Raw genomic sequence first — 18,027 nt, 5'->3', positions numbered from 1 at the left:
GCTCTTAGACTAGCGTGTGTATTGCAATGATTTCATATTTCCCTCTCAGTGTTGTAGTGCAGTACTTGGCTAAAAAAACTGCACATTTTATAATGCATCTTTTGAAAGAAAACACATGAAATATCCATATTTAAAGGTGGATTTTGGGATGGATCTTAAAAAAAATAATGAAGATGACTGTGGTGGCAGAATAGAACAGGATGTATTTATGAGGGTCTGTATGCAAAAGTAACATGGCCTGGGAATAAACATACTTGTCAATCTAAGATCCTAATTTCACAATGCAAATCAGTGGGATAAGCAGGGGAGGGGAACCTGTTTTAGCCAGAGGGCTTCATTTTCTTCCGGGCAGCTATCCAAAATGTGCACGCCAGTGGTGAGTGGGTGCCAAAGGCAAAAATGAGTGGATGCAAGTGTATAGCAGACTAGTTTCTATGTACAGTGGTACCTCGTGTTAAGAACTTAATTCATTCTGGAGGTCTGTTCTCAACCTGAAACTGTTCTTAACCTGAAGCACCCCTTTAGCTAATGGGGCCTTCTGCTGCCACTGCAACACCACCGCACGATTTCTGTTTTCATCCTGAAGCAAAGTTCTTAACCCGAGGTAATATTTCTGGGTTAGCGGAGTCTGTATCCTGAAGCGTATGTAACCTGAAGCGTATGTAACCCAAGTTACCACTGTATACTCATACAGCCCTTTCTATCCTCATCCCCCTGAGCTAGAGGCATTATGTGAGTTAAACAACACATTCCAGATGGGCAAAAACACTCAAGGAGGGTGTAAAGCAGGTTAAGTGAGGCATGTTTAATTGCCAGATAGAGAAACCTATAGGGCTGCATTTGAGCCCCAGGCCTGAGGTTCTTTATTCCTGGGATATGCCAAAATGCCTCGGTTCCCCCCTCACCCAAAAGCATTCTGAGAGCCAGGAACTCTGGGAAATGTAGCATTTTCAATTTTTATTGCAGGAACTTTGGGAACTGTTACATCCTATAACTCCATGTGCTTAGGCTGGTGCTGTACATGTTCACAACAGTGTCTCAGATATAAGGAGTCAGAGCACCCCCAAAGTACACTTCCCAGGGCTCTGGTGCCTAGGACATTGCCGTTGCATCATTCAAGGCACCAGGGAGCATTATGCACAGAGCAAGTTTGTATTCCAAGTCAGACCAGTGCTAACCTTAGCAAATCACTCATTTTCTGTGTTCAGCAGTGCATGATGCTGGACGTGGCTGTTTTCCTGAATGCATATCACAGGAGAAAACGTGCAGTGTGAAATATGTGTGCAAAGTCTCTTAGAGTCTGTCTGCAATCTATTTCAGCCCCCATGTAGTGAAATCTTCTGCATTAGAATCTGCTCCCAGGAGCATCCACCAACTTGTGAGACAGCCAAGCCAATTCCACCAATTTCTAAGGAAATTTCAGACACGTTGAGTTAAAAGCAGCCCACTGAGCAGATTTCAGGGAAGGATCAGGGGGCATTTGCATTTAAAAAATAGAGATGTTATCATGGAGAATTAATGTCCTTTGATATAAATCTTGGCAGTAAGAGTGGGGGAGATAGGTGCAGCTCCTCATTATCTTACAGAGGTTGTGGGGTCAAACTGGGACAAGGAGAAGTGATTTATGTGTTCTCTTTTGTCGGAGAGATGAGAATATGTAAAGGAAATAATGACTTGCAAAGACCATTAGAGAAACTCTCTCAGGATCTCACAAAGGCCGAATCTGCACTGGGTCTCCCTTTCCTTTTCAGATCAACATCCCCAACTCTCATTTTTTTACCTTCAACCCAGAGTCTTCTCTCTTTCTTTCTTTTTCCCTCCCTCCTTTTTTTCATGCATCTTGCACAACTTTGGCCCTCCCCTGCAGTCTCCTGTGGGGCATGGCTGGCAATTAACATTCAAGGGTTATGGCAGCCTAGAAGTAGAAGACAGGCTTCTTATCCTGGAGAAGCAATCCTTTCCAAACTGAATGGCTGGAGACAGAATGATTGCTCAGATATTTTCTTTTCAGAGTTTTGGCCACACTGTGTGGCAATTCTGTAGCCAAACATAGCAGGTGTAAAATAGAGGTGTGAAATCTGTGGCCCACCAGATGTGTTTGGAGTCCAACTCTCATGAGCCCCAGCCAGAATGGCCAATGGCGGACACACCAAGTTTTCCCCAACATTGGGGAGCCTGTCACATTGTATGATGTCACACGTACACCACCACCCACCTGGCCAGGCCAACTGAGCCCACCACCCCCACCCACCCACCCACCCACCATCAACTGCCTTACGTTTGTGAAAGTGACACACTGGGGCAAAGATGCTTTGTCCTGCCATGTCCCTGCCAGGTCAGAAAGAGATAGAGACAAAAAGCAAAAGAAAAAAGAAAAGAAAAAAGCAATTACAACTTAAGAGATGCTGAGGAAATCGTAAATGAAGCAGAGGTCTTTAAACTTTATGCAGAGTTAACAGAGCGCAAGTGGACATTAAGGAAACAATTCAAATGCTTTCCTTCCTCACAACGGTTTGCATCAGTGCAGCTCTCTGACACCCAACCTCATTACTTTAATTACAGTGTAGAAATCAGAGTGTGTCAGTAGCAAAAAGATGCAGAATGGTGGGTGGAGATTGAAAGCATAAGGAAGAATTCAAGCATATCACGTTGTTCAATCTTAGGTCCACAGTGGTGCTCTTAGGCAGGAGCAGCCAATGTTGCACCCTTCAGAGCTACAAAGCCCATCAGGGCAAGCCAATATGGCCAATGGTCAGGGACTGTGGGAATTGTAGTTCACCAACATCTGGAGGGTAGCAAATTGCATGGCTCTTAGAGATGAGGATTTGGCAGTTTTAAACTCCAAAAATAGGAACAGCTCACCATATCTTTTTTCTCAAAACTGCTACATAGGATGGCTATCATGGACACTCCAGGAAACACCATGGCATTGGAAAACCACAGAGAGCTCTTGTTAAATCACTCACAAACATGCAGTTGAGCTTGGAAAACATGGAAAGATTGAGAACTGTGGTTCTTTTTCTTTTTTAAATGTAGAAAATTAGGTGAGAGCTGACTTTCAGCTCAGATGAGAAGCACGGACCATTGATTGTAGTCAATAACTGGGTGGTTGACCACCTGGGAACCACCTGGGTCAGTAGCATTTATTTGGATATTTTAACAGATTTTTTGAGGGAATTCTTAACTGCAGATTTTTAATTGATTTATATGACGCCCCAGATAAATTATTTATGAAGGTGTCTGAGAGTACACATAAATTAATAAATAATGCCACCTGCCATCCTAACTTGGATCTCAGACATCAGAATAGAGCACATATTCACATCGGGATAGATGACACATGTCAGTTTCAGTTCCTCTCCATTTCTCATTTTTCCAGTCTTAAACTCAGTTTGCCATATATTTCTGCAATAGTATGCATATAAAATAAAATAAAAAGTCCACACCAAGCTTAATCAGCATATGCAATTTGGCTAAAATATCCTCCCCCAACTTTGTTCTTTTTTTTGCAAACAACTTCCCTAATGTCTAAAATGCTATCTTCAAAAAGATAGAATACATGTTTTCCCTTCCTATACATTCTCCCCCCCCCCTTTTTTTTGGTTGGGGAATGACAAAATTCAGAGACTTGTGATATTTTTAAGGATAGCTCAGTTCACACATTTTTTTCAGGAAGTGCAAATTAGGTAGGTTCATATCCAGATACAAACTGAACTGAATTTGTCCCTCATCCCTACATACAAATGCTTATGGCAATGACAGGATATGCAGCACTTTACTCATCCTTTATATAACCAACTGTGCAGGACAGGGCCTCCTCCAAGATCACCACATCACCAAGAGGTCTGATCCATACAGTGTAGGAATCAGGCCTTTAGTGTTGTGGCACCTGCCCTTTGGAACTTTTCCATCACGTTCCAAGCAGGTGCCATCTCTATTTGTCTTTTACAAATAGACAAATCATTTGTTTTAAAGATCACTGCGAAATTGCTTTGGAGTATATTATGAGAAGTGATTCATAAACAAAGCCATATATATATTCCTCTGGAAGACTTCTCCAGTGCCATTGTTCAACTGCTGTCTTGCTGAAATTCTCTACAAGCAATGTCAACAGCCACCTAAGTTTTCAGATGTGGCAAGGTTACTTGTCAGGAGATTCATTTCCTTAGGACCATTACTTGATGGATTATAGCCATTAATAACCTTCATGTTGGAAAAGAATAGCTGCTGATCAGCCGAGCAACACACATTGCTCTTCTGCCTGCAGAGTCCTAACATGGCTGAATGGAGCAGATATCATGGATGGGTAAAGAAGAGAGCTTGAAGGTGATGGTTGTATGGTTTGCATCTGCACTTGCTAGACCTAGCCCTCTGTCAAAGTAGCTGGCATTTTGTCCCAAATGCTGCTCCCTATGGACTGAGAAGACTTTCAAAAACTAATCTTCCTCCAACTTGTAGAAGTGATTTTACCTTTGTTTTTAGCATGACTGTTTTAGGTGATGCTTGCCTTGTACCCTTGCATTTTGGGCAATTTATCCTAAAGTGTTTGAAAGGTCAGTTGGCTAAAAACCTACCTACAATACTTGCTCCCTTGATGAATGCAGGAGATCAAGAAAGTCTACAAATGTTCAACACTCTGTGCTGAGATTTAGAAATAAGAAACAAGAAACAATTCAGGTTTCCTGATGCATTGCTTCTACTGCAGAAAGTTGTCTCTGAAACCCAGAGTTAATGGGGAAATTCAGATGGCAAACAATGAATGGTCTAACACATGTTGAGGGTACCAGGTAGAAAGCCAATTCATTTTTAAAGGCAAACCTACCCAGTTTGTGTTTTCTGAAACAATATGCAAACTGAAACATAGCCATCCTTTGAAATTCGCACTTCTCTGAATTTTTGAAATGCAGCTCTCTAGCCAAATAATGTGCACAAAAATGAATGTTTGTGCGTATGTGAAACACAAAGACCCCTGGGATTGCCTGGAGTCCCAGGGGTTGCCTTGCTTTCAGATTTTTTAATTTTTATTTTTTTTTACCCAGTGAGCTTTTCACTCAGATAACTCGTCTCATCCTCTTTGACTTGCCACTGGCTGGCCAGCCCCAGAAACATTGCTTTTTTTCTTCCTTTCCTTAGCCAACCTATTTCCTACTTCTCCACCATCCTTTAATTCTAAATTATATTCCAGAAACTTGGAAGATCTCAAGGGGCCAAAAAATGTGGTTGTATCATGCTATATTAGAAGCAAAAAACCCCTTGTTTTGGTGAATTGGAAGAGTTGCAAAAAGATTCCAGTGAGCATATGGATTGATCATAGAATCATAGAATCATGGAATCATAGAGTTGGAAGAGACCACAAGTGCACCATCAGAGCACTCCTGACATATGGTTGTCAAGCCTCTGCTTAAAGACCTCCAAAGAAGGAGACTCCACCACACTCCTTGGCAGCAAATTCCACTGTCGAACAGCTCTTACTGTCAGGAAGTAATATAGACAGATTAGTTACAGAATTGCTTGTTGGCGCAAAATAAGAATGGATAAATACAAAGAAATTTGGAACAAATATCTAAGTGACAAGGCGGATAACAGTGGGAAATAGAGGGGGGAGAGTGGTGATGAACAAGGGGTAGGCATAGGGATATTACTATATTTAAATTCGAGTTGTCAATTTGTGTTATTATTATTATTATTGTTGTTGTATGTGTCTTTTTAGTTTGGTGTTTGTATTGATTGGAAAAAGTGAATACATTTTTTAAAAAAATGTTTGTGAGTATGTGTGAAAATAGCATACAAAAATGCAATATTTTGCAAAATATTTCTATCAGAAAAAAATGCATATCAAAATTTCTTGGGAGAAATTCACATGAAAATGCAGACAAGGTTCTTTCTTTAAAAATAAAAAACACTGGTGCCAGGTTGGGGAAGGTTTATTTTTTTTAAAAAAATGAGGTGTTTCAGCAGATAGAAAATACCAGTGGAGCAAAAATAAAATAAAAATATACCCATATATATATGGACAGTCATCCCAATGTAGATGTTATTTTGGTTTAGTTCATGTTAAGTACAATTATCTAATTCACACTATCTCCTTGAAAGATATGATCTGCCAGTGGCCAGAGGGGGAATGCACACTGCCAGACTCCCTCATTTAAAAACACTGACAACATATCAAAGGCACCTAATTTGAAGAAATGCAAGTATAATTAGTGGTGGGCCCAGTCAGAGAAGACTGAAAGAGAATAGATCGAGACCTACTTTGGAGGCTGATCAGCCATTTCGTAATGCCTTCTCAAACATCTGCATGACTCGGAGGGTTGTTCTTTTACTATATAGCAAATTTCAGTTATTGGGAGACAAAGAGAAAATGATATGGCACCTGTGGCACAACAGACCCTTCTGTCAATATTCCTTGCCAAAATAATGTTCTCTGTTTATTTCCTAATGGCTATTATGCCATCATTGGGATGGAACTGATGGAACTATTTGGCTTCCACATCCACTTTGTCTCCTTATTCCGATCCCTCTATAGACCATTCCTATGTAGCCTGGTCAGTGTATGCTAAGAATAGCTTACTCCCAACCAGTGCTAGGGATATCCTGGTCCCAGGGTATGGTTTGAAGGCACATGAAGCTACCACCTTGATGAAGCTAAGCAGGCCTGGTCCTGGCAGGAAGCACCTGTTAACCAAATGCATGTGCTGCCTTGAGTTCCTTCTGTTTGTTGGTCCCCTTATGAAGCCTCTCTTTTTCCGGGCGGCATTCACATTGGCCCTTTTGGCTCTCTGAGGGTGAGCAAATATGTCACAGCTTCAAAACCAACTCCTCATCATGGCTTTGTGCTTTGTTGATGTCAGCTGTACAGATTCAGAGTTCATGTACTGTTCAGAGACTGACCAATGTGATAGGGGGAACTAATAATAATAATAATAATAATAATAATAATAATAATAATAATAATTGATACCCCGCCCTCCCCAGCCAAGGCCAGGCTCAGAGCGGCCTACAAGCAATAATAAAAACAAGTTGAATGATTACAACTTAAAAACAAAATTAAAATACAACATTAAAATATTGAAACATTAAAATATTAAAATGTAGCCTCTCCGCAGGAGGAGAAGGAAAAGAAAAAAGAAAGAGAGGGAGGGAATCAAATTGGCTCCAAGCCAAAGGCCAGGTGGAAAGGCCCTGCGGAAAGAAATCAGATCCTGTAGGGCCCTGGTCTCATGAGGCAGAGCGTTCCGCCAGGCTGGAGCCAGAGTTGAAGGGCTTTAAAGGTCAAAAGCAGCACCTTAAATCTGACCCTGTACTCCACCGGGAGCCAGTGCAGCTTGAAAAGCACTGGATGAATATGCTCCTATGGCAGAGACCCCATGAGGAACCTCGCTGCAGCATTCTGCACCCGCTGGAGTTTCTGGGACAGCTTTAAGGGCAGCCCCGCGTAGAGCGAATTACAGTAGTCAAGCCTGGAGATGACCGTCGCATGGATCACTGTGGCCAGGTCAGGGCGGGAAAGGTAAGAGACCAACTGCTTGATGCGGCGAAGGTGGGAAAATGTCGCCTTGGCTGTTGCTGTAACTTGCGCCTCCATGGAAAGGGAGGCGTCAGGGATTACACCCAAACTCACCCAAATGGAAGGCAATGGCACTAATTGGGCCCCCACAAGAGAAGGGAGTTGGTCCCTCATCCTAGGATCTTATTCCAATTCTCCCATGTCCAATCTGGGACATGCACGATTTTTCTGAGCTTTTGGTTTACTGTAGGCAGCCAGCTGTTCATTCACCAGGATGGATCATGGCTGATCAGGTGGCTGGGTGCTAAGAACAGCCATGGGGAGCTTGGGGCTATCCCCTAAAGTGTATGGACTCAGTTTTTTCATATTGGAGCTGTTACTTCTGCTGCTTCCCGGGGGTTAGTGATGAGCTGATAATGACTGTGAGGCGTTGGTGACTGGGTGCATTTCGGGGTCATGTCCATCTTTCTTTGGGAGCACACTACTGTCAGTAATTCTGCTTAATTTTCAGGTTACAAGCAGGTGGGATCATCAGGCACCATACAGTGCACTGCGTGGAACAGCATGTGCTATGCCTTGAGCCTTGGGCGCATGTTTTCCTGGGCACTGGCGGAGGAAGAGGGGGGGTGGGGGAGCACACCACCCCAGGCAGTACAATCTCGGTGGGGTGCCATCACAGCTGCTCCCCGCCCATGCTGGGTGCCATGCTCCCGGGACGCGCACCATGCCCCAGCCTGCTCTCTGAACCCCGGTGCTGGAGCATGAAGCTCCGCCACTGTTCCTGGGCACATGTTTTCCTGGATTTCCAGACTGCGATGCTGTGGTGCAATTTTAGACCAGTGCTTTCCAAATACGCTCAGTACTTCTGCTCACTTGACCTGCTGGTCATTCATCTGGCTGAAAGCAACCTGTGTACACAAAAGGCTGTTGATTTAGAGTGGATCTGTGATGGACAGCAGAGCCGGACTAGCGTCTGGTGATGCAGTTCCTCTGAAACTTCATCAGAGTGCTGGAGCCTCTGGTTCATTGGCTACAGAGTCAGCTGGCCACAGTGGGGAGAGGAACAGCACTTTTTGGGGAAGAATAAAAGGAGCAGTTTCTGAGAGAGAGATAGGGCTGGATTTAAGATGAGAGATAGGGGTGGATTTGAGAAGAGGGATAGGATTTGAGTTGAGATTTTAAACAGGTTTCAGGTTGGGAGATAGGGAGTGAGATAGGGAGAACTGGTTCTGAGTTACACATTGAGGAGACTATATACAGCAAGAGGACAGAGCCTTGCAGCTTGGGTAGGGAGACCAGGTTGAGGGTCTGGGATATTGATTTATTTTATTCATAAAATTTATACACCACCTGCTTGTAAATACAAACACATCCCTAGACCTGGCACCTTATGGAAACATCTCCATTTTAAATTGCAACTACAGTACACAAGTAGTTTGTGGCCTTGGCCTATCAGTATTTTGGGTCCCTAATATAGTCCTGATTGTGGTTTCCAGGAAAGAAACAGTTTCCTAGCTAGCTATGGTTCCAACCTGCAACCCTGTTATTTTAGTACCATTTATTATGCATGCCATGTTGGCTAGGAGAGGGCCATCAAAGCCCCAGTTCCTAATGTCTGAAGCTTTAATTTCCTGCTGCCTTCTCCTGCCCCAAGTGAAACATCATGTTCCTTGTGATAATGCAACTTAAGGTCATCCTTTGCCTTTAGCCATAGGCATGCAAATGCTCCCTGACTAATGAGGCAATCTCAAAGGGCTGTCCCCCCCGCTCCCCTGCCGCCTTAGAAAATACTATTTCATATTGAAATCCCTCCTGACAGGTGGGATGGTGCCATTTTCCCTCAGGGCTCCTGACCTGGACCAGAAATGCAGTAGTAACCAGTTTGGTTTTCAGGCAAAAAACAAGAGAGTGCAGAAAGACTGTCAATCAGCTTGTCCGACTCATTCTTTTGGTTCTTAGACATTCTGTTTCTTCAAAGCAGTCCTTGCCAACCTGGCAGCCTCTAGATGTTTTGGCTAAAACTCTCATAAGTCCAGCCACCACAGCTGTAATTCCTTGGGCTGATGGATGTTGTATTACAAAACATCTACAGGATGCCAGGTTGCTGAAGATTGTGTAATGGCAGGGGTAGCCAACACAGTCCTCACAGGCAACCATGTGCTCACTTGTATTTCCTTTGGAACCCATGGAATAATATCACCTGAAAAATGCAGAATGCATGAGAGAATGTTTGCTTGTTTCTGCCTGCCTCTCCTACATTGAACAACACTTCCCTTCAGAGATGCTCGCATTTCATTATATGACAGGACTCAACACCCACAACCTCCCTCCCTTCTGTTATGACAAAACACCAACACCCTCCCTACCTTCTCTCCTGAAGAGAAGAGATGTCCAAAGAGCTTCCCTTGGTGAGCAGCCACAGTGACCCATTGTTGGAGGAGAGCATAGCCACAGCATTTTGTGATCTTGTCTCTTTTTCTGTTCTCTTAGATGTGGCAGTCATTTTGGGTTATGACAGCCTCCCCTCTCCCCAAGACATGTGTCCATGACACTTTCTCCATGTGTGCCTACTGGAAGTTGGTGATCCCTGCTATAAGGTGATCTTCCACCACTGCTACAGGGTACAGTGGGGGGGGGTGGAGGTTTACTTTCTTTGTAAATGCTGTTCTCTTTGGCTTCAAACTCTCAGGTTCACACATCCGTGTGAAGTGTATGAAAGGCAACATCTTTGGAATTAGTAGTTATCTTCTGGGGTTGTAAGCATCTTTGGAATTAGTAGTTATCTTCTGGGGTTGTAAGCATGCATTAGTTCTGTCCTGAGACACCATCTTAGGTGGTGTGAGATACCTGAGTTTGACAGCATGCTAGGAAGGAACAAACTCTATTCAGCATTAAGAAGCAGTTCCTCTTTTGAGGGATGAATTTCTGGAAGATCCAACTCATCTGCCAGGATGCAATTTGTCAGCATAGGGACTCTCAAATGTCACTGGATATAACATCTCTGATGGGAAGGGACATGCAAATTGGCAAGGTGGCCACTCTTTGTTTCTGGAAGCACCACTAGAGGATAATCTGAGGTTTGGAGGGGAGTGGGGAGATCGTGAATTGATCAGACAAATAACTTTTCTGAGATATAGTGGGGGAATTCAGCTGTGAGGGATTTGGAATATAAACTCCCATCATTCTGAAGTGCATGTTCCACTATGAGTTGGGCCTCACTTTACTCTAGATTTGAACTCTGCTTGAAATGAGTTCTAGTGTGTGGGGGGAGGGAGAAAATATACATTAGCAAAATTGGAAATAAAAATGGGGGAACAGAGCATTGAATACGTATCAATGGCTATCAGTCACAATGGTTAGGTTCTACCTCCACTTATCTGACAAATTCCTCTAATTACCTGTTCCTGGAAATCACAATTAAAGAGAGTGCTTTTATGTTCAAGTCCTGTTTGTCATATTCATATGACTGGCCACTGTGAGAACAGGATGCTGCACTAGACGTGCATTGGGCCTGCCTGATTCAGCAGCCTTCTTCAAATGTCATGAGGAATAATAGATGTATTGGTTCCACTTTGGGAAGAAGAATATGTCCTTTGGAACTTCAGTATGGAATCATAGAACTGTAGAATTGGAAAGGACCCCAAGGGCCATCTACTTCAACCCCCTGCAATGAAGGAATCACAACCAAATGAACCCTGAAATTCAGATGAGGATGATTTTTGGAATCATTTGTCATTCCTATGAAAGCTCTGGCCATAGGGCGATAGCTCCATGTACTCATTCATTTTCTGACAACCAGAGCAACCTCAAAATGTCTTCTTCCATTTGCTTTTAGATTCCCAATCTGCTTCATCCAGACATATGCCTTTCAGCTTTCTCTGGGTAGATTGAGGGTGGGGGTGGGGTATACAATTCACCACTTCCTGATCAGTTGTGGTTCTCTCCCACTTCTCCCTCCCAACTGAAGGGGATCCATCAAGATAATTTCCCATCATTAGATGTGAAGTGTTTTGAATTTGAAATGCCTTTTCACTTAGAAAAAAATTGATGCCTATAACGTGTAATGCACTCACAGTTTGCGATATTGCCTGACAGCTCAAAGTACATTACTGGTAGCTAATCCTGGCAGCTGAGATCCATTAAAAGGTAGGTAGTATCTGTTAATACAGCCATATTGTTTTGGTCATTGTGCCGATACATATGGCTGTGTGGAGCAATATATTTATGTGAGGCTGCAAGTCCCCCTTTCCCAGTTATTTCTAAATTACCTAATTTATGGAAGGTATCTATGGAGGCTGATCCATCAGGGTGAATGGGGCAATAGCCACCAACCTGAGTCGGCCCTCAGCAAGCTCCCAACTGCCTGCCTTCTTGCTTACAACCCGTTCAGAGGATGGCAGTGTCATGAATCCCATGGAAGTGTCATAGGGTGGGTGGGTGGTCTAATCCTAGGAGGAAATGGGAAGAGCTTAGAAAACTGGAGCTGGATGACCGTGAGGAGGATCCTGGTAGGGTGGGAGAAGGTGTCAGTAGGACCCTAACAAGTGTCAGAGCCAAGGAAGGGATTAATAGTTTCAAAGATGGAGACCTGGATCCCAGGAAGGGACCAAGCTGATTAGCAGGAGAGTGTTTAGTTCCAGTGTCACTGACCACCCCTAGTTAGATTCCCTCCACCCATGGAACTGTCCCTGGTATTCCCCTGTCAGCAGTGAGGTTCCTTCTGAAGAGTAAATAAAATGCTAACCTAGTGACACTTTCCTCTCCTAGGACATGGAGCTAACAGCACCGTTGTAAACAGACCTCATGAGCTGAATTCGCCTGGAGGGGTGCCATTTGCTCATCCAGTCTTGTAACATTTGTCACACTAAAGCTATGCCTACCCCATCCATCAAAAGGAAGATGCAGAGGGTGTGCCACTTATGGATCAATGTCTTAGCTTGTACCTAGCTATGTATCTTATCCTCTTGCACACTTGCTGTACCTTGTAATTGTGTCTTGCTGTCAGGGACCGACTGGACAAAGTGGACAAAGAGGAGTGGTGGGAGGCACCAGCCAGGGATCTCCCAAGGGAAACCCCAAAGAGGAAGACTCAGAGGTGGTGAATTGGTGGTGCTGGATGCTACAGGGTTTAGTGAGCAAGAAGAGCCTGTGACAGGGAGCAGTTCAGACTCCGAGGCTGAAGCATGGTGTGTGTGTGTAGAAACTGCTGAAGAATTCAGGTAATCTCCCTCTCCTGCTGCGACAAGCTCCCCTCCCCCTTGCTCTCCATAAATGGCCAGAATAATAAGAATAGGCCAGGAGTGCACATATGCAGTTTGAGACTACTTGGGAAACATCCAGGTGAGGAGGAGCCTTAGAAAGGATGGAAGGCAGAAACCTTCAGTCCGGGCAACTGCTCCATAGGGGCAAGACCTGCTGGGAAGTGTTGCTGAGTTGTATGTAGTTTCCTTGAATAAAGAGTTAACTTCACTGACAACAGAGCTCTGCTTCTTTCATGCTGAACTGCATCTGAGTCCAGCCCTGACACTTCTTTATGTACCACTCTGATTTAAGTTTTAAAGCCTTTGGCAGAAACTGAGCTGAGAGTTCAAGTTCTTTGCCTGGCAACAAGGGCCAGGACAGGCACCGTGTGTCCTCGCATTTTGTCTCAGTGTTGCCCTTGTAAAACTCTGCGGGAAGGAGGGTGAGAACAAAGCTAGGATTAGTTGGATTTGTCTGTCATTGGCTCTGGCTCCACTTATGGTTGACCTCCCTGCCTTCTGTCATACCAGTCCCAATGGAAGATATGCCATACCAGCCACCACTGGAAGATATGGGACACAACTGTCCCATTTTAAGTGGGATATTCTGGATTGACAGAAGCCATTCAAATTTCTGATTCCAATCCCAAATGTCCCATTTTGGCTCCTGGGCTCTGGCAGCACCAGAGTGTGGGACCAAAGTAAGGGCATATTTTCGTCCCACCCTGTGGTGCAAATCAGTTCGCTCGCACAAGAGCGTGGGACCACAAATTGAAGCAAAACCCACATTTGCCTCTGTGTGTCACCACTTTTCTCCTCCTTTCATTATGGCACTTCTGGAAGCTGGCTTCTGGAAGTATGCACCAACAGCAGCAGCTTCAACAGATGCCATGCTGGCAGGTTCAACAGAAATTGTTCCTGCAGTAGTGGCTTTGGTAAAGGCTGCATTGGTGGTGGCGGTGGTGGAGGAAGCCACAGAGGAGGAGATTGTGCCAGGGGTGGTGGCTTCGGCAGAGTCCATGGTGGCACCTTCACTGGAGGCCATGTTGGCAGAGGAGGCAGGCAAAGGTATGAGGTGTCTTGCAGTTACGAGGTGGAGTCTTTGCTACCACCTTTAGCTGTGGTACATACAACAAAGGAATGAACTGAGTCCATTGTGGTTAGATGAACCTATAATAGCATAGATTACTATAGTAGTATAAAATTATGTGCATGTCCAAGCAAAGGTTCAGCTCTTAGTAATATAAAATTACACCAAACAGACCTGAATTAAAAGGTCTTTCTCTCCTCATACAGACTCCATTAGCCTGCATTCCAGCCTGAGGCTGTTTTCTCCCAAAGAGACCCATTTGCACACCTTTCTCCTACAGTGACTTGAGGACAAAGACAACTCCCTCAAGATGGCAGGCGATGAGGCAGGAGTGACTCTGGAGCAGCCACATCTCTCCCTGAGTGCCTTAGAAGTAAATAAGTTGACACCTCTGTCACCAGAAGTCATCAACAGGCAAGCTACAGTTTATTTGTACAATTGACCATGTAGCTTATGGAAAGTCCACAGTAGTAAAATCTATTTCTGAAGTTCATACTGTTGATTCAAAAATAAACTGGAGAGAAATATCACTATCAAGCTGGGCTATGCCAAAGCTAAGATTTACGAACGTCATGATCCAGGTTGTTCTCAGCCAGAATGTTACCAATCCTGTGGGAGCAGTACACCTGACAAATTCCCAACAGATACTTCTGGGACCAAAGGGAATTTTAAACTAGTTAGGCATATCTCTTTCATGGGTTTTCCTGGCCATGATATCTTGATGGCTGCTATGTTAAACGGAGCAGCTGTCATGGACACAGCTCTGCTGTTAATAACTGGCGATGAGTCATATCCTCAGCCACAGACCTAAGAACACTTAGCTGCTATGGAGATCATGAAACTGAAATACATTCTAATTCTACAGAAAAAGATTGATTTGGTAAAAGAAAGCCAAGCCAAGGAGCAGTACGAGCAAATTCTAGCTTTTGAACAGGGTACCAGTGCAGAAGGAGCTCCAATTATTCCAGTCTCGGCACAGCTGAAATACAACATTAAAGTTGTTTCCTAGCTGGGTATGTTTAGCCTGGGAAAGAGGAGACTGAGAGGAGATATAATAGCCATCTTCGAATATATCAAGGGCTATCAAATGGAGGAGGGGGAAAGCTTGTTTTCTCATGCTGTGGAGAGTAAGGCTCAAATGTGGCTTCACATTACAAGAAAGGAGATTCTAAATAAACATCAGGAAGAACTTTCTGACAGTAGGAGCTGTTCAGCAGTGGAACTGTCTCCCTTGGGAATTTGTGGGCTCTCATTCCTTGGAGGTTTTTAAGCAGCGGTTGGGTGATCATCTGTCATTGATGCTTTAGCTGAGATTCCTGCATTGCAGGAGGTTTGGGTAGAAGAGCCTTGGGGACATTTTCAACTCTGCAATTCTATCATTCTATGATTCTCTTCTGTGACATCAAGAACTGAAGGCTCATTTGTTTCTGCAATGCATGAACAAGGTCAGTGATGTGTTGCATTGGGGTCAGACAAACAAATTCCAGGGAGAAACATGATGGACTTCTTGTGCACCTTCAGAGACACGCTGGAGGTTGTGAAGCAGGGCTGATGGTCCAGATACATCCTCTCCCTTGACCAGGCCAAGGCCTTCAATTCTGTAAGGCATGAATACCTGTCGGAAGTCTCCACCATTCCTCCTATGCCCAGTCCCTGACACTTCTTGACTGCAAAGTGATGGAAGGGAGGGGAAGGCATTGACCCCACCTGGAGCCACCAGAAGCAGGCGGCAGTTGTGTGGGGTCAATTCCACGGCCACCTGAAGCATGCCTGGAGGTGGATGATGGCATGGGGTGTGTTGGCTGAGGCCTTCAAGGTGATCTCAGTTGTAGGGCTGAACCAGCCGTACAGTTTCTCTGCAGAGGCACCGAGTGGGATCACCTTACTCAAGATCACTGCCAGGAGCTTCTATGCAAGAATATCATGGGGGACACAGTGGTGTGATCTAGGAAAAGACCTGAGATCCATAAAGAGAGGCCTGGAAGACTGGATCCCCCCCAGCCTATGGATGAAATGAACAAGATCGAATAAACTTATGAATTAACATATGTGAAACCGACAATAGATTTTGTTCAAACTTTGACACAGTCATAGTAGACTCACTTACGCACATGAATTTCATTGTGTCTACTCTGTGTAGAACTAGGATGCAATGCACTGACTGATTCATTCATCCCTAATTGGAAGGAGCTCTACACTCAGGGCCACCCCAGGACTTTTTGGTACTTGAGGCAAACCACAAAATTGTGCATTCCTTCCCTGCCAGGAAAGAAGGGGTGAGTAAAGATCTATATCAGGAACAAGGTGGGGAATAAATATCTACATCAAGATCTGCTTCCCCTGTGGATCCTGCCATCCAAGGAGGTTGCCTTACCTTGCCTCTTGGGCAGGCCAGCCATGTCGACACTTGTATGGATTTATGGATATACAGTACTTGAATGCCAGGGGAAATCCTGGCCCATTCCAGGTGCCCTGTGACCTTTCTTGTAGTAATGCATTGGACTGAAACTTAACCTATCCACTGGCTTTGCTATTTTCCAAGTATTCCAAAACCCAGCTCAAAGATGTGTTAAAATCTATTTGGGTGTTTTAAGAGAAAATACATAATTAAGTGCAGTTTTCTGTGCTGACTTTTTAAAAATAATAATTAAAAAGGCAGATTACTGTGGAAACGGGTTGGAACAGGCATGGGTGAACATATGTGAAAGTGATCTGGACTGGAAAGAGACTGATTCTCCCTTCCCTATGAGGAGTATTTTGGAAGCAGCTTTAGTTCCTGGTTCCTGGTACTGGTACTGGTTTCTATTGGCACTGTGCAAGGATCTGCCGCTCTCTTTCTCTATTGGCTCCTTTAGCTCCCTCGTTTTCTTCATCTCCCTAAGCTATAAAGATGCTTGCTGACTTCGTGTGTCTTGAAACTTGCAATTTCCCACTGCATTTGTTGCCATGGCTACAAAAATAAAATAAAAAGACCCCCAAAGTGGAAAATGTGTGGAATCAGCCTCTTTGATTTGTGTTTTGCCTGGGCAGAGTCAGACACCAGGGCTGTTTTAGAAGCTAAGGCTATAATGGACTCTTATATTTTCCCCGTGAGAGCTTTGGAGAGCTCTCGCCAAGCCCCCCGACTATTTCTCCCAAGCACTGTCCGCTGCAAACCTGCCCCCCCGACATCTATCCAAGGCTTTCATCTCAACAAGATGTTCTTCAAGGCGGGCTATGCTGGCAACACATTTATTTGTCTTGATGGGGATCTGATGACCGTCGGGAGCAGATGCCAGGCTCCTAAATCTGAGACAACAGTGCAGGGCGTGCTTATCCGGCACAACGCTCTACCTGCATCATTCTTCCAGCAACTGATCCATCAGCAAAGATGATGGAATGTTGACCATGGCCTGATCTCCACTCTGCACCCCCCTGCCCTCCCCACCCCCCTTTTCCAATCACTGTGATGAAAGGACCAGCAGCCCTTAAATGAAAACTTTACGGTGAGGAGCGGCTGACACTTTTTCATTATGAAGATACATGGGGTGGCTGGTAGCTAATGAATGTCAGTGCTCAAAAGGATAATCTCTGCTTCTCTCTGATACAATTTAACATCGTATTTCCCTAATTTGAGCCTGATTTAGTCACGGGGGTATTTGGAAGCCTCTTCTATGGTACCGATAGTTAATTAAACAGATGTTGCAGAGGGAATCATTAATTTTAGTACCACAGATGGGAGCGGAATGACTTTGTGAAGTTAATGTTTCAGCAAAACAATGGGCTTCTGTCATCAGTTGGTATAAACCAAGTAAATTAAGAGGAGAACCAGTGGAAGAATGGGAGGGGGAAGCTTTGTGAGTCTATCAGTTTTTCATTCCAGGAATACAGCTTATATTTCAGTTAATCATATGCTATGGCAGTAAAGCGGTTGAGGTAGAGAGACAAAATGGCAGGGAGGTCACGTGACCTTGGAACTGGTGTTGGGTAGAAAATAGAACAGGGGTAGGAGCCTCAGGTCTGGGTATCAAATATGACCTTATGGGCCTCTCTATCTTGTCCTCATAACTCTCCCTAGGCCACACTCTTCCACTGGCTCTGTTTTGCACTCTCCGTGTGTGTTTTTGCCTGGCTGGAATGTGTCATTCAGCTCTGATAATGCCTCCTGCTTGCCTAGATGGAGAATAGGTTGTGTGTGCACTTAGATGTAG

This window comes from Podarcis bocagei, assembly GCF_964188305.1.
Source record: "Podarcis bocagei genome assembly, chromosome: Z".
NCBI classification, from domain to species: Eukaryota; Metazoa; Chordata; class Lepidosauria; order Squamata; family Lacertidae; genus Podarcis; species Podarcis bocagei.
This window is presented reverse-complemented; position numbering follows the sequence as displayed.